Source organism: Phalacrocorax aristotelis, chromosome 3, assembly GCF_949628215.1.
Source record: "Phalacrocorax aristotelis chromosome 3, bGulAri2.1, whole genome shotgun sequence".
Lineage (NCBI taxonomy): Eukaryota > Metazoa > Chordata > Aves > Suliformes > Phalacrocoracidae > Phalacrocorax > Phalacrocorax aristotelis.
This window is the reverse complement of record NC_134278.1, coordinates 41,648,962-41,666,847: the sequence shown is the minus strand read 5'-3', so window position 1 is coordinate 41,666,847 and position 17,886 is coordinate 41,648,962. Positions and strand designations below refer to the sequence as shown.

The 17,886-nt window shown below is 43.3% G+C and overlaps 1 protein-coding gene across 4 annotated transcripts in view; it reads left to right on the top strand.

The window, feature by feature from the left end:
• BACH2 (BACH transcriptional regulator 2) overlaps positions 1-17,886 on the top strand; it is a 196,171-nt gene that overhangs the window by 74,129 nt on the left and 104,156 nt on the right. For 2 of the 4 annotated variants that reach the window (XM_075087288.1, XM_075087289.1), the window contains one exon: positions 11,535-11,643. The exons of 1 other annotated variant lie outside the window; for it this stretch is intronic. The gene's annotated coding sequence lies outside the window, so the exon portion shown is untranslated. The remainder of the gene's footprint in view (positions 1-11,534; positions 11,644-17,886) is intronic. One more of the 4 variants, XM_075087290.1, reaches the window with a different exon arrangement.

The following is a 17,886-nucleotide window of genomic DNA, read 5'->3' as shown; positions in this document are numbered from 1 at the left end:
TTAGATCTGTCCTCACACTGATGGACTCTAAGGTTTTTTCTGGAAGGAGGTGATAATTATGTTTTACTTTAAAAAATAATAGTTGCTCCCTGGAACAAGAGCTTTGAGGCCATTTCTTGTATTTTTCAGTTCTTCGCAAATAAGTGATTCCAAGAATAACAGCTTCATATATATATATATATATATATAAGTTCCATTATTGCTGTTTTCCTTGTGAGACAGCATTGCTCTCTGTCTTAGTCTGTGTTTAAAGCTGCAGCGAGACCCCTCAGTTTCCAGCGACTCTATATCATTTGTGTCACCGTCGATAGGGAAGAAGAATAGCTTTTAGAAAAACTGTTTTTGTTACAGATGTGTGGACGTGAATTTATAGCTTCAATCATGATTCCAAGAGAGCATCTGTGAAAGTGAGATAGAATGCTGGATGAAAGAGCTGGCAGGAGGAGTAAAACATAAGGGGGGCACTGCAGGAGGGGGTAACACCTGAAAACATCCACTGGGAGAAGCGAAGCTGGGGGATGTATGCAGCCATTAAACTTCACCAGTCACTGACCAACTACTGGCTTCTTGCATGCCTTTTTTTTAAAAAATTTTGATTCGGTATTGCCTGGTGTATTTATTCCCACCCTTCTTTACAACAGGTGGTTTTTGTAAGGCTCGGAAGCGAGTGAGCGCTTTTTCCAGCTCTCTGCTCTCCATGCCTGCTGGAACATCTGTACACACACACTTTTCCTGTCTAAAGATAGTTTGAGCTAGCGTGCCCAAAATACAGCTTCAGGCTTCGGTTTGTTGTTGTCTTAGTAAGCATAAAAATATGTTCTAATATTATGTCACTCTGGTTATGTGTTTCAGTAGCTGAGCTCTATCTGTGTCCAGTTTGTCAGGAGCGGCCTTGCTTCCTGGGATTTGTTCTTCCATAGCCCAAGTCCTGGGTTGCTTAGGTTGACCGAGCCTGTGAGAGTGATCGTTCTTGCCTGGTAGTATAATTCAGGCAGGGTTTTTTGCAGGAGTGACATGACCTCCTTTGACTGACCTCACACTCTGCCAGCAATGCCATGTGAACAGCATCCCGTCCCACCCCCACTGCTTCCCCTGTGCATTCCTGTCCGTGCAGGCCTTGCCGTGGTTGTGCAAAATAATTCCATCCCCTCTTTCTGCAGTGTCGCCTCCATGTCTGATATTCCGGGTTTTGCTTCCCAAATTTCCTGACTTGACCTCTCCCCCTCCCTCCATCTAACACAGATGCAGTACACTAATCCTTTCTGCAGATATATATGTTCCTGCAGTGTGCATTGTAAAAATGGAGTTTACTTATTGTGGACCTTTGCCTATTTTTATTTATATTTTATTATATTTAGTTTAATGCATTGTAGCCTGTGCTGTATGTGGTCACGAGGCTTTATCTTGTCTTCCCATCGTGCATTCCCAGGCAGAAAACTAGGATAGGAGCTTTGCGCTGCCTGGGGACCCAGGGAGGGGAATCTCTGCTAAATGGCAAGTTGTGCTCCAGCTGCAGTTCTGGGTTGGCTGGTGTTTGGAAAGCTGAAGCATACTCAGATGTTTCAGGTGAGGTTGGTGGCAAAGGTAAAGGGGAGAGCAGAACTGATCAGGATCAGCAAACATTAGATGTTCAGGCATTTGTAAATGGGTATCACAGTCCACGTATTTCTGTGGAGATGTTAATTTTTGCTGAAAAAATTAAAAAATACACTAGGCACTTTTATGCATAAAGCAAAAAAAAATGTGACATGATCATGCATGGTTGTAAAGCTTTTATAGTACTGTAAGTTTGGAAATGTTAAGTGGCGAGTTAAATGGATGAGTTATGTGGGTCATCTCAAGTGAGTGCCTATAAAAAAGGACTTTGCAGCTCATTATCGGGTATTCTCCTCTCTCTGAGCCTTGTTTTATGGAAAGAAAACTTTTAAAACTTTGAAGATTCTGATTTTTATTGGTGATATTCTTTATCTGTCCTTGGAGCAGCAAAGGCAAGTTCTCCTTGCTGCAGGAACACAGCACGCTTGGTCTGAAGGAAGGTGGAGGCATCAGAGCTTCCCCAGTAGAGGAGACGGGTGACCCCTCACTGCTGCTGGCCGGTCAGACCCAGGAGAAGGAGGCAAGAAACTGTACAGCTGGCATCCTGGTTACGACTCTTGGGAGCTGCCAAAATTAGTTTAAAATAGCTTTTACTCAGAAAGCGATATTACAGATTTGTATTGGAACTATTTGGACTTCACAAGGGTTGGAAACCGAGATGCCAAACAGTGCAGCTTGCTGTTTTTTTGATGCAGACTTCCACATCATGAAGTTTTTGTCACATTAAATTTCTATTTTGAGCTCTAGGCCGCAAGGCGTTTGCTCTAAAGCATGCTGTTGTTCCAGGACTGAATATTTGCCCTTCTTTGGCATTTGGGTTGTCATCATTTAAGTTGCTGTGATGCCCAGAGGCCGAGTAGGTCGGGGCCCCGCTGCGCTATGTGTTGGGTGAATGCATGGTGACAGCCTCTGCCCAGAGAGCCGGCAGCCCCATTTACTGGTTTCAGATGGCTGCTGCCACCAGCTGCTCAGGAGCATCAGCTGTTGGGCCTGAGCTTACCAGGGGTGGACAAAGCAGGGATAATTCAGGTGAGGCAGCCAGACACGCATTGTAAATGCAGTTTACAGTCGGGATATCAGCGCTGCCTTCTTTGCCTGAGTCAGCAGATACAAATGCATAGCTCATTGTGTCAGTGACCATCATTATATATTGCAGAGCCTTATAAGGCCTGGCCTACTAGTTGGTCTCTGCCAACACCAATTCCAGTAGGACCAGTGTGAAAACAAACTGTTAGAAACAGAAATACCAATTAGAGAGATGTATTTTCTCCTTCCCAATGGGGAATCCCTCTGCCCTGTCCTCCCATGCGTTGTGCGTAGCATCCCTGGGTGAAGGACAGGGAATGGTGTCCACGGATTCGAGGGAGAGACTGAGCTGTAACACTGTAGTGCTGGGAAATTCTTCTATGTTTATAGTGTGCCTTAGTCTGGGGCAAGTGCAGGTTGGAAAATAAAATAGGAAAGTTGGAAAGCAAATGCAAGAAAGCAATCGAAAATTCTCTAATATGTTTCAAAGCCAATTGGGTGCTATTTGTACATTGTCTAGGAGGGTATGAGCTGGTTTCTATGGGATGTAGTCTCAACCATCAGTGTGATTAAGGTGTGCCTTTGCCACTTACAACTGGTCTGCAGTCCTTGGGAACTAGGACAGGTAAAGCCCTATCCCCCACCTTCCCTCACCAGGCAACGTGTGTGCTGTATGAGCACCAGTGTGGGTACAAGCTGAAGGAAAACGTCATTATGTTTGACAGTGCCTTTTTAGCTGAAGTACTGCCACAATTGGCATGACAGCAGTGAATCCCAAAATTGGTTGATTGCCGAGAGAGACTTTAAACTGTGAAGACAGACATGAGGGATAAAAAGAATTAAATGCATAATTAATGGGTTTATACTTCCCATTTCTTGGGGCATGGCTATTTTTCCTCTCACCTGTTTTGTTTACTTTAAGGTGCCCTGTGTTCCACTTGAAGCTGTATAGAAATATGGTAAAGAAACACACACGTCAGGGTTAAGAGGGTTCTGAATTAGGTGATCTACTAGTTGAATATTGGACCTTTTCCATAGGAAAATGTTTCAGGCTACTAATATAAAGAGGTTATTTGGTCAGTATTCTGTATCCTAATGACAGCACCTATACAACCGTGCAATTACTCTTGTTCCTAAGACACTAAAATAAACCTCTTGCCTTAGCTTCGACTTCTCATGGCAGAAGTTCACTCCCGTTTTCATAGATTCCTGATAACATTTTTCATTAGAATTCTAGTTACGAACATCAACATTTCTTTGGTGTCTCCTTCTGTTAGTTCCTTGCTTCCCACATGCTGTTTTATGTGAAGGTCTTTGTGAATTGCTTAAAGGAGTAAAATCCTTCATGGTAATGGAGATGCTAACATGCCTGACAGTTCTTATCCACCCAAAAATGGCAGCAATTGACTTGTAGTTTTTCATATAATCTGATTTTTCACTCAGAAAAGTTTTCACTTAGAGAAGGTAGCTATTAATTACTTATCTATCCATGTTTCAATATGCCACCATCTCGTTAAATAGCTCCCTTGTCTATTTCTTTCTGAAACTATAAAGCACTCTTTTCTGCAGAACAAGCTTGATGACATCTTGACGCTTTTCTAATGTTTTCAGATCCTGGTGGGTTTGAGTGAATTATTGGATTTATTTGAACTTCAGATTCAGGGCTTGTAAATATGCACAGATGAAAGCTAAAAAGGTTGACAAAAATGCACTTCCAGTTGCAAGTGCTAAGTTTGGCGTAGTTATCTTTGGCAACATGCACCTCATCAAGTCCAGGAACTGGAGTGATCGTAAATCTGTTGTGATACCAATAGTTGTCTTGTATTACAGTAGTTAGTACTACCTCCGCTATTGTTAGATTGGACCCTGGGGAAATGCAAAGTGCAAGTCTCACCCACAATGTTTTGGTACTGAGCAAGCCAAGCACTTGGAGAAGATCCTTATCTTCACTTTGCAGATGGAGGGTGAGGTGGATGTATGAGACTTAGTCTCAAGTTGCTGAAGAGGTCTGATGCAAGTGTTAGTTGGTGGGTTCTCATCTTCCAGAAGTCCAGAGCCTTAATGCAGAATGGCCCTGCTTTCATGGGTCGGTACGCTGCTTTTCTCTTTCTGAACAGTAGTGGTGCAACCCATGAGAGACCTGGAAAGATGAGTACACCCAAGCAGTGAAGCTTTCAGTTCTAGCATTGCTAAGGAGTATTTCAAGAGCTGATTTCTGATGTTTTTGTGGTCCGGGGATTTGGAAGATCTGTGAAACCCTCCACCATGGTTTTATTTTAATGGAAGTATTTATGTAGTGACATTAGAGCTATGTGCATGTAGCCATTAAGCAAAGAGAGCAATAGGTGGCACCTCTTTTGCTACTACTTCTGCCACTTAACTTTCTGAGTATAATGCTTTAGTTTAGGTGCTCCTCCTGTACCACCATCTCCTGATGAGCACAGGTGTTTGTTAACTGGCTCTGTGCAGGGGATGATAGGATCAGTGGGTGTTTAGTTTAAAAGTTTTGCCTACTCATCTTGTTTTCTATTAATAACTTCGTGTTTTAACCTTATAAATATATTGTGCCATGTATCTGTCTATTTGGGGAGCTAATTCTGTCGTGGTGGGCATCTATTTCAGGAGCAGCCTAGACAAAGCACAGCATATTTGAGTGCTAGCCTCCATCATTGTCTGTAGTGGGTTATGTTGCTGATATTAGTGTAATGTAGGAGTTCAAAAAGGAAAGATGTTATTTGCAGCATCAACTCATTAAAAATAATCTGCACAGATTTTTCCAAAAGAATAAGCAGACCAAGCACAGTGGGCCCCATGCCAGGGTATGTAATAGCCTTGCACAGCATCAGTTGAAGCTCCAAGTTGGATAAAAGGCAGCTTTTTATGGGTTTGTTGAGTATTGCTTAAAAAAAAAAAAAAGGTTTGTTTACAGAAGTAGCAAATTAATTCAGTTCTATCAGAAAGTAGGTCAGTGACTGACCTCCTGATAGCATGAGGCAGCAGTTTCTAGCAGAAGTGACAGCTCAGCAACATGAACCCTCCGTGTCTCCAGGAAACTTGTTTTGACAAATGTAAACACATTATATCCTGTATTCCTCTTACTTATTTATTTTTTTGCTGCTGCATTAGAAACCACAAACTGTCACTCTCCATCCCCTTTCTTCACCCCTTCTGGTCCCCAAAGGGAAATGCCTTGTAATGTAGCTAATAATTTTTGCAAGGCTGCGTAATGAGTAAGGCGTTCCAGCAGGGTTGGTGGTTTTTTTTTTTTTTTGACAGCCAAAGTTGAGCACTGTAAACCAGACTTGACTAAAATCCAAACCAAACTCTTTCCAATGGTGAAGGAAGTCATTGGGAAGACAGGAAAGGAACTGGATTAATTTAGGATTCTTGTGTCCTGGTCTTGCTGTGCTTTGTGCTGTGCGAAATTTTTGCGTATACCCATGTACCTCTTCAGCATTTGTACTGCCAGTGTTGATGTCCACGTTGCTGAACAGACAGCACTTTGAACGCATCCTCACTGTGGCCCAAAAATTCCTGAAACTGGGATGCTTTTGTAATTCTGGGGGAAGTACCAAAGAGCTGATAAAGGGGGTGGTGGCTTCTTGAATGCCACAAAGAAAAGTTGCTTCAGAGGACATGGGGAGTATGTTAATCTTTTCATTGAGTTGTCTTTATCAGCATGTATAAAAGATGGATCGTACACTACTAGTTAACTGTTTTGACGGGTACCTTTCCTGCAGTGATTTCTCTTGTGGAAATCACTGTGGATCAAAAGGTCAGGCAAGGTTTCCAGCTGCAGTGCTGTAGGTGAGACTCATCTCTGAAAAACTATCAAGTTGGTTCTTTCTCCTGCCTTGTGCCTGGGTTTCATGCACAAGGTAACGCCATATGGAGGAGATAGGAGGATCTCATTATATACTAACCAGCATGGTCCGATTTAAACATTTTTGCTAAAGATTTCATAAAACTTGACACGATTTTCTTCATTACCTAGTTACCTTTCTGGCCTGAGATGGCTCAAAAACATCCAAAGAATCCTATGGTCCTTTATACAAATGCTGTACAAGGAGTGATTTTTGCCATGTGATAAAACTCTAGAGCCCTTCAGCTGTGCCTTGCCATTTAACTGGATTTTTAAGTTCATTTGTTCGGAAGCGTTGCACTAGAGTTAAAGTTGGATGACATTGTCTCAGCCAGAAGTAGGATTTGGTTTGGGAGGATGGGAATGTATTTGTTAGAAACAAAATGATTCTAGCTGTGTAAAGGTTTGGTCTGAGTAGACACAAGTCAAGCAAGAAATCAGATGGATATATTTAACAAAAATGGCTACGAGAAGTTGGGGAAAGAGAAGGTCCTATTTAAATAAATTACATGCTTCTGTGCTAATGCTATAGGTAATGCTGGCACTGATCGCTATATGATTAAACTTTTCATAGGGCCACCAAGTTTCTTCTGCCTGAAAGGGCTGGAAGTGCAAGGTGTGCTCCCGAGAGGCACAGACAAACATCTGATGCCTTTTCCCACTGTTTCATGCTTACAGAGGTAGCACTTCCCGTTGCTGCCTCTCCTGCACTGGGGAGGGAGAGTCAGGAAGGGAATGGCTTCTTGAGGGCCTGGGCTTTGCTGAGCAAAACTTGCTGTGCAAAGCTGGTGCAGGTTGAGATCGTTTCAGTTCAAGGCAATTTAAGAATCTCAGTCCCTTCTTAAGCTTTAAGAACTAGAACCATTTTTGAAGCGCCCCCTCTCCCCTGCCAAGTGGAAAGCTGCAAGGTTTCCCACCACCCCCGAATGCTCGCGGGAGGTCCTGCCAGACTGTCCAGATAAGCTCCTTCCCTGTTGGCTGGTGGGCGGCAGACCTTAGTGTAACAGATATGACGCCGTGACCTTTGCAGTGACGTGAAGACAGGCGTAGAGCACAGACAGGAAAATTGCCCACGGTGTAGTTAGTCACTGGTGCCACTTGCCTTGGGAGAGGAGAGGCCCTGTTAAAAACCCAGCAGCTCTGAAACATTTCGGGTTAGCGTCCTGTTCTCGCTGGTTGGAAGACTGGCGCCCAGAGAATAAGAAGGCTACAACCCTCCTTTTTTTTCTTTTTAAATTTCTGGCCAGGGGAGTTTGTTTCACACAGTCTGCATCCCATGCAGGCAGGGGGTACCCAATGCATATTCAGTATATAAACTAAATATATATATATTTACCCCTTCAGTTACATTGTGCATTATCAAGAGAGCAGGACATCTTTGTATATTCCCTTTTGCTTTTGAAATCTTGGTAAGGGCTTGCTGGGGCAAATGTCATCTTTATGGCTTTCTTTTAATACCGTGCAAATAGCAGTGGGAGGGAATGCAGCTGCAGGATCGGCCAAACTCTGCCATCCTCCCCACGCTGACACCTGAAGGGCAGAGCAGAGAGATGTGATGCAGGGAGGCCACAGGAGATCCTCAGCCTGCTTCTTCCCGATGTTGAACCTTCCTGTGCTAGCCCTGTGTTGCTGAGAGCAGGCACAAGCTTACACAAGGGACTTGGCAAGAAAGGCCCTTCCGCTTGCGGGTGGCTTCTTCACACTCACAAGTTGGATCCATCAGGAAAAAAACTTGTCACAAGTTAAAAGCTACTTTTTCTCAAAAAAAAAAGGGGGGAAAAAAAAAAAAAGGAAAAAAAAAAAAAAAAAGGCACCAGAAAACCCACAGTCCTTCTTTTTTCCTAATAATCTTTACTGGGTTAGTGGGGATGTCTTGGGCTTTTTCCATCCCAAATTCGAACTCAGGGAGTTTAAGTTCCTTTGTTTCCTTCTGACCTTCTTGTTTATTTCAAAGAAGTGCACAGGAGAGATTATATTTTGGCAGTTGAGATAAACTTTACTGTAAGTTAAGATTTTATTAATTTTCCTCCAAGGTGGAGGAAGATTAGTGTTACCTTCTGGGTAGTTACACAAATGAAGGTTTTTTACTTAATAGTTGAATCGTCTTTATTTCAACCTCATTGACTCTTGGGCTGAACCCAGGGAAATAATGCATTTAATGCGATGCACTGAAAATATTTATAAATTTTTGTTACTTGGCGGGAGAGAGGTAGGAGTTGCCACTTGAGTTCTTTTCTAAATGTACAGCAATCTAAGTTGATTAAGCATGGGTGATATCATTCCAGTTAGCAGCACAAGATAATGTCCATCCTGACTGTAATGACATAAATGTCTTTTGCTTCCATTAAATCTATCAGAGAGTAATATGTCATTCTTCAGAGTAACTTCTCAGATGATGAAGAAATTCTGTATAGGGTGTGTGAGGCATGAGCAAGTGAAGAGTCCATATGAAGTCCCCCCTTAATGTTCTGCACGAGCTCTTTTTGTTTTGTTACGTGTTTTGAGTTTTGTAGAGAAATTACACGGATCGCTCTTGCACCTATGCAGGTACGGGGCAGGTGGATCGGTTCTGCACAGGTACAACATTGCCTCTCTTTAGGATCTAGGAACCACTCCAATCATCTCTTCATTGTGCCAGTGTTAGGGGAAAAAAAAGAAAATTTTTTTTTTGTATTACCAAGTTAATTTCCTGAATTAATTTCCTCTGCATTCTTGCGTGGTGTGTGCTCTGAGAGGTGGTGGAGCTCAGGGAGTGGGACTGGAGCACTGGAAGTCCAGGTTGCTGATGCATAGCATAAAGCAGTGGCTTTTAAATACTCCTCCTGAAGCCCGCTTGGCAGGCGCTGAGAGTGCTCCTCTCACAGTACTGTGCTTTGCTACCCTGGACTATTGCTAGCTTTTTGAGTTCTGCCTGGGGTCCAGCCCAGCACGACTCCCTTTCTTCTCTCCTACACTGGCAGTCTTCCTGCCCTGACCATCAACAACGCTGGAGGTGAAATGAATTGAACACTTGGTTTCGTTGCTGGATGACAGGTTTAGTGTGGGGTTAATGTTTAAGTTAGCATTGCCACTGAAACACTGCTCATTTCAGCTGAGACTACCTTTGTGTCCATTACTGATTCCAGGGTATAAACTAGGCAGATTATTTATCCTGCCCTGGGGAAGAAGAGGAGGAGTTAAAATTTAAGAGCTGCCATGGGCATGAGCGCTGACTAATGCTTACTATGTTGAGCACACGGAAATCAGTTTGGACTTTGTCTGATGAATACCACCACTTTGGGGTTTTTTTTGCATATAGAGCTATACAGAAGAAACGAGAAATAAATGCGTTCGCTTAAGATAACATTGTGTGACAGCTGAGAACAATTAAAACTTACTCGCAGCTACATTTTTTTTTCCTTCCTTTCTACAGTAGGAGGGTGGTGTCTGCAGCTCTGAGTAGTTCATACAGGGTATTTGTCACTTGTCTGATCTTATCTAGAACAAGTACTGTGCAAGGTTATTTATTTTACGGCCTTTTCTCCTAGTTTTGCACAACACACAGATCTTGGTACATGGGAAAGGTGGTGGTTTTTTTTTTCTTACTAGAGTCTTTTTGGCAATAAACACACGCCTAACTGTAAGAGAAAAAACTTTCACAACTGAGCTTGTTTTGTGAAGCCCAAACATTTGTGAAGCTTACAAACCCTCAAACTTTGCATAATGTGCCCATCCCTGGTCTCAAACATGAGGTGGCAGAAGAGGGAAGTGTTACTTTTTTTAACCAACAACTTATGACTGTGTCAACACATGACAATTTGTCAAAGCTTGCTGTAGCGGTGCTGCAAATTAATTTTTAGCATCAGTTGTAAGTGGTAAACACTTTGTGCGGTGTGAACAGCTCTTAGTACAGTGTGAGTTGTCAGCAGCTTGTGAGCTACCCTAAAAGAAAAAAAAAAATAAAGAGGAGGGAAGGATAAAAGCTCATTTACTAGTACAAAATGGATCTGAGTCTGCAAAAATTTGACACATGGTGGTATTTTTTTTTTCTCCTCCGTACCAGTCAGCTCACCCTTCAGTTTGGTTTTACCATTAATATAATAATCACCTGCAAAGTTGGGAAATCACAACTGTCCATCCCATGCACCAAGTAGCGCCTGACAATAAACAAGTTTCTCAGGATTGTGGCTAGATGAAGTAGAGCCCTCTCTTTACTCTTGGGTTTTGCCTTTGCTTGCGTGCTTTAAAAGCAGAACGTGCCCTGCAAATGCGAGCATGCTCCTTTGTTGAGAAGTCTTGCATAAATGACATAAAAGGCCTAGAAAAAAAAAAAAAGATGGCAGCCCAAAGAGAAATGATGGGGGCTGAGCGCGCTCTCTCCCTCGCCTATCCCCTTGCCACTTCTTCTTGCCTATCCCAGCTGCTGTGGTGGAGCTGGCAATGATGGTTCGTACAGTAGGAGTTGACATGACGGAAGAAAATTATTTGATACGAAAAGCCGGGGAATATGTATTGTAGAAAACAACATTTCAGATACAAACCTATTTTAACCTGTCACTTCAGCAGAACAAGCAGTAATAACCTCCCAACCTAACAATGACTGTTAAGCTGAACATTAATTCGCTCGGTCGTTGAATTGCTAACATGTCTACAACTTACGAGTGAACACCCACTCAAGAGAAAAAAGAAGCTGGTGCCTGGAATTCCTGGCCCTGCTGAAATCACCTACATTTTTTGGCGCTAACACTGGTATTTCGTCTTGCGTTTCCTGCAAATGTTTTAAGTAGAACTAGATGAGAAAAACAGCTGCGCGCGTTTGTTTGCTGCTTTGATACACTCCGCATGGGGCTTTTTTCTCAAGTGCAGTCGCTCTCGGCTTCAGCACCCTAGGTAGGCTTTGACTGCGCCTTGGAGCTTGTTCTTATAAGCAGCAAGCACACATGAAGCTTAGCATGAGAACTTTATCAAGTCCTACTCAAGCTAGTTGTAACCTGGTTATGGTTTTAAAAAGAAAGATGACTTTATTTGTGTATTTGCTCACAAATAATTTTGGTTTTATTTCCTTTTCTAGATATAACTGTGGGTGCTGCTTGTATGAAAGAGCTGAGCCACACCATCCAGTAAACTGTCTAGAGCAGCAGTTGGCTTGCTTGGAAATCACTTCCAGGACTGTGTTGTAAGTAAGTATTTTTGCAAAAGCAGCATCAAATAGTTTCTTCAGGTTTGGGCATTTTTTAGATGTTTTCATTGTTCCTTATAATTTCATAGTTTTTAACATCTAGCCGACAGGTAGCAACGCATGTGGGAACATGAGCGCTCCCTTGTCTGAAGCACTGAGCTGAAGCCCTTTAAAGGCTCTTTGCTGACTTTCTCTAAAACTCCCTGGCACAGTACCTGAACACTTCTGAGAATAGGCAGCTACATATAAGCCTAGGAAAAAGTTTGGCAAAATACATATTGGTCTGTTTTGCCATTCACTCTGTGGCATACATCTTTTTTGAGTGTTCACCCCTGCCTGCGTTTTCGTACTTCAGCATTTCAGCTATGCCAGTACAGCCCTGCTAGGGCAAATGCTTTCTGAAGATATTCCAGGGGCATAGGCTGTGATCTGCCTAACTCAATTTGAAATACTCCATGCATAGCTGCCCTAACTGATCAGAAAAGGGCACTGGTTTGTCTTTTCTGACATGGTGTGGGTATGGCCTCAGCAGGCTGTGAACAGTGGTGAATTTGGTCAGCTGCATCTGCCTCTGTGATGAGTACGTGTCATTGAAAAAGACCCCATTTCAGCTTAAAAGCCAATTGCATTGAGTATGGCATTGAGAACACGTTTGCACTTAAAGTGCATAACATAATCCTAGAAAACTTCAAGATATACACCAAGAAAACCTCATCATGCCATTTATACATTTCCTTTTGAAAGCATAATCCATTTGGGGATGCTTGTGACCTGAAATTTTATAACTATTTTATTTCCTTTTATATTGCCTTCATTTTTCTGCTGCTGCTGATGCAGGCTATGAGAAGTATGATATGAGAAGTATTTATGGCTTAAGTGCATTTCCCTTGAAATGGCCTCCGATAATACAGTTGCTTCAGAGAGCAAGGGTGGGAGGGTTAGTGTCTTAGGGCTCAAATCACTTCAAGGTAAGCCCATTGTACCAGCTGCTCGCACTGCTCAGCACCCTGCAAAATATTCCCTACAGGTTACATTTGCTGTACATAAACTAATTTTTAAATAAATACATATATTTGCTAATCCCCAAACTGAGTCCTTCAAACCCAGTGGTAAAGCAGTTGAGTCAGTCTTTTGGAATAGGTTTCTTGTTTGTGGATTTTTGTTCTGTGTGGTCAACTGATACAGCTGGGTCACTCATCAGGTGAATTTGCGCTGGGCAAAAATCTTTGCCTCAGCTCTGCCAGGAGTTACGTGCCAGATGCATTGACTGCCATTTCATTCTTGCTCTGTGCCCACCAGACCCATGGGGTACTCAGCCCAATTCCACGTGGGTGGATGTGAATGAGATGAAAAAAGGACACAAGTTACTGTCAGTGGTGGGACACGTCAGCTGTGGCAAGTGGGTGGAGAAAGAGTGAGGGAATTGCTTGGGGGAAATTAGGACTCAGAAAATTCTAAGAAAACAAAAATTTCTAATTAGAAAAATTAGAAATTCGGAACAAGACAAAACATTTTTTTTCAGCACCCTGCCTGTAAATGGTCTGTCTGCTTCTGGAATTTAAGTCCTGACCCAAGCCACTGTTGCCTCCAGCATGGGAGGCAGGAGCCTGGCACCTCTGGAGTGGACAAGTGCTTCTGGTTCTGACCTGCATCTGCAGCACTTGCCAGCAAGAAGCCCTCCTGTGACCCAGCCCCAGGGTGTCAGCCCTATAGAGTTGCCCATAAGCCTTGCAGCTGTTTCAAGGGGAGTTTTTTGCTCTATTGCCGTTAGTGCTGGATTTTCATTCATTTTATGTCATGGTGTTTGAACCACTGCAGCACCAGGAGCTGGAGCTGTGTGTTTGTTTAATTTACCCTGAGGTAGTCACTGCCTGTTTGGTAGAGCAGGTTCGTACCTGGTGTCACAGGGCGCACACTAATGCAACGATCTCAGTTATACCAGTTCTTAAAGGATTCGCTATTCCAGCGTGGCTTTCTGCCTCATGTCCTTCCAATTTAACTGTATTAGTCTGTTTAATGGTGCCAGAAGGCCACATATTGGCTCTCCATGAAGCCTCAAACGGTAGATGCATACTTTTAAATAGTTAAATAAATGTTAATTATGATTCATGAATAGTTTTTCCCCAACTATTACGTAATATAAAACACTGAATTTTTCAATCAGTAATTGTTTTTCCAGCTGCCGAGTGGGACCAAGTATTCAATATTTTTAGAGGGTTATTTTTGCAGCTGCTCAGCTGCTTTAAGCATAAAAGTCGTATTATTTTGTAGGACTTGAGAGCCTTCGATGCACAGTGGGCACAAGTTCATGAAAGCCTGTGGTGGAAGTGGAATGATGACAATCTTCTGGTGCACCCTGGTTAGCTGTGGATAGTTTGGGCTGCATCCAGATAAGCTGAAAATAGCATATGGGCACCTTTGAAAGTTTGTGGTTTTGCAGCTTTTTCTCACCAAAAATCTGAAGTCTCTTTCTTTCTCACTGTGCTAGTTATTACACAGGTGGAAATTAGCTATTTTTTCCCTCTCAAGATCTTGAGACTTTCTGTAAGGGATTCAGCCAGGGTGAATTATTTCATGAAATAACAGTTTGACTTGTTGGACCTCCTTGCAAATAGTATGATACCACCGAATTTTGTCTTAGAAATACATATTGTGTGCCTTTCACTGAAAGATCTTAAGATGATTTCAAATATCAATTAAACCACACATCATCATGATAAAGGAAGAGATGCTGTTCTCACCCGTCATGAAGACTGCCCTGGCTGTGAATACATTGCTCACATTTGCCCAGTGATTCATTAGCTGAGCAGTAAAACAATCTAGGCAGTCCGATGCGGTGGCTTACTGGTAGCTTTTTTTCAGCTGATTGCTCATTTTGACATGATGCATAGCAACATCGGAGCATTTACTTAGGAACTTACCTTTCTTGTTCATTTCCTTTCTCTGGTTTTCCCACCAGGTCTTCTCTGATGCCTCACAGCGCCACTGTTTGCATAAGCAGTTGCTATAATTCTTTGAAGTTGTGAATAAGACATCTTCTAAATATCACTGATATGTTGTCATGAAGCCATAGTTGTGAGCACAGGGTGCACAAAGCACACTTAACAGTGAGAGCTAGAGAGAGGCTGATGTTGGTAGGGGAGAAGACCAAATCATGAAGGTTAAATTCTGTTTAATGTTCACTTGTGTTGGTTGTTTAAGCTAAAACAAAAAAGAAGTAGAATAAAAAGCTTCTGCAAAGCAGAAGTGTAAGTGAAATGAAACGTAGTGGCTAGACAAATGAAAAACCCCACATTCATTAAAAAACCCACCAAACATAAATTTCAAAGCCCCAGCAGAAGAGGTGATCTGTCAGCCACCCAGCTTGGACTGGGCACCCAACTGGAACTCATGGTCTGGGTTCGGTTCCCCACCTCCGTCACAGGTTTTCTATGTGTTCTCGGGCAACCTTCTTCATCTGCCCCATGACAAACTTCCTCATTTGTGCAGCAGATATCATCCTCCTCCCTTCCATCATGAAGGTGAAGCCTACTGATGCTACTGAAAGACATGGATATTGCTGGATGAGCCAGCCTGGAAACTAGAGCCAGAGGGATAATTGCCCATGCTGCTTGCAATTTCAGTGTTCAAGAGTAGAGAAAATGATTTCCAGATCTAGAAAGGGTTGGTTTTTTCCTTTCCAAGTCTTTCAGGCCTGTTTCTGATGGAGTTGGTGCAGCGGCAGGCATTTGGAGTGTTCCCTGTCTCTCACCTTTCTCCTCACAGTCTGTCTCCTCATGGCTTGGAGTCATTCCTGTCTGCTCAACACACACGACCCACACAAACCCAATGGGATCAGAAATGCAGCTTCTGTCATCTCCCGACTTATGCAGAAATCTCTTGACATTTAAATACAGTTGTGTGTTAGAAAGAAACTGAAGAATGCTTGAGTCTGGTCAGGAGGTGACCTTAGCAGTCAAGAAAGGTGGTATGAGGGAGCGGGCTGTCGTGTTCCCAGCCTCCTGGCAAGGTGTGAGTTGGCACAGTGTTGCTGCACTTGCTGAGCATGCCCAGATAGCCTGGCACTGTGGTCGGCCCTCAGCCCCTCTGCCCCTCCACTCAGCCCCTGATAGGCAAGTATTCATTTAAAAGATTCTGATATGAATTCACCCAGTACCAATGCTAATTCTGAGTAAGGAATCAGAAATGACAAGTCACATGCCTTTTGATGTGTCCTGTTATCTCCTATGAGTTGGTAGTTAAACTTTTCTTACCCCTTAGAGGGATTATTTCTCTCTGGGAAGAGGGTGTGGAGCCCCCATACACCCTTTTCTTCCCCTCCAAACATTACTAATGCTCTTCTCCAGCCAGTGACGAGATCCTGAAAGTACAAACAGGTTCATATTCAGACCAGAGCCACGTTTTGTTTTCTGTCTGATTCTGCTACAAGAGCTCTTGCTGTTTCCTGCCCTCCCACCTTCTTACTGCCTTCCCTTTTTTTGGCCATGCTTTCACAAACCTTCCTTTCATCTGACCCTCATCTTTCTCCAAGCTGCAGCATTGCTACAAGATCATCCTTTTTGGGACCTGCATAGTCCTTCCATCCCTGCTGTATTTCAGTCCTCCCATGGCCACAAAAATGCTTCACCAGCCTTGCTCTGAGATCCATACTCCCCTGGACTTCTTTTTGCCACTGATTCTTCTTATGCTGACCATTCTGTGAGAAGTTTCTTCTCCGCCATGGCTCATGTCTGGTAGGACACAGAAGTGGCACAAGGTGCTCTTCCCTCCCAGGTCCTTCCTCCTGTACTTGTTTCTTACTCCTGAATGGCAGCTAGCCTTTGTCCCAGGCAGGTTGGCTTTTCTTCAGTAACTCTCTCATCAAGTTACTTTCCTGTTCATTTTTCCCCATCATTTTACCACACCCAGCTTTCCCTCTCTCATCGTTCATGTAATGGCTTGGTTTGCATTGGTTCTGGTTTCTCATTCAGACCCCAGTTGATGGCAGCACACAGCAGCCTAAATTCTGAGCCTGGGTGCCAAACAAGGGTCATACCAGAGGTCTACCAGCCCTGCCTCTGACCATGGCCAGGAGTGGACATCCGTGGAGAAAGCATGAGAAGGCAGCAGGCAGGTGGGGGTAGTGCTGGGCACTGAGAGATGCACTGGAAAGGCCGTGATTGAGAACCCTTCAGAGACAGAGGGTGTATATAAGGCTTGGTGGACTTGGAGCAGCCCCTCTGATTTTCGTCTAGTTAATCCCATCTTAGATTAATAAAGAGCCCGGTTCCTCCTTGGAGAGGCACAGTGCAGCTCTGGCTTGGCTGCTGCGTCTAATCCAAACCTCTGAGTGTTCTCATGATGTCTCCTCCGTTCTGATGCTGGTTAGCTCAGAGTCCCCTGCCATGAGAAAACACGGCCATTTGGAGATGTGGTGCTGTTGACACTGGATGTCCCCTCTCTGCCTGCCGTGCTTGTCCCTTTTTCCAGCTGGTAAACCTGGGAATTTGATCTGCTTACAACTCCGAGGGGCTGCTGCCTGAAAATATGGCAACCGCTTAGATGTCCATTGCCTTTTCAACCCCTTGCCCAAGCTACAAGTAATGAGTTATTGAACTAATTTAGCTTTATAGCGAAGAAGTGATTTTCCTCTTGCAACTCAAGAAGCCAACTATTTAATGCAGTGTAATTGACTTTAGCTGTAAAATTCAATATACTTATCTAGGATTACAGTTCAATAAAATCTGATTGTGCCGAGAGCAGCAGGAATTGTAGAAACACCCAGGGATTGTTTTCCACCTTTCCCACAGACAAGCTGCATTGGATGTCTTCTGATCCTTATGGTTTGGGTTACGCTGCTGCTTGACCTGCGTGTTGGTAGGAGCAGCTTGAGGTGGCACTGTTTGGTGCGGGGAGGTGAAGCCAAGCAGCTGAAATGGTGGGTAGCCTTCTTCAGTAAGTTTTACATGAGTGACTCTCTCATTTCAGCGTGCCCTGCTGGTGTCGCACTGGGGGAACGGGAAGTAAGCTGTGTCTGGTTTCATTATGATGATGACGATAATAGAATCCACAAGGTATATGAGATTAAAAGCCCTATAACATTGCAGGCCAAATTGTGCACAGAGAACAAAACCTGAAATCAGTTCAGTGCCTAAACATCCTTTTGTCTTGCCTCACCCAGTGTAGGAATAAATACGGGAAAACAAATATTTATTCAGAATTTCCTTTCACTATTTACCGAGTAGGAAGCTGTGTTAAGAAACAT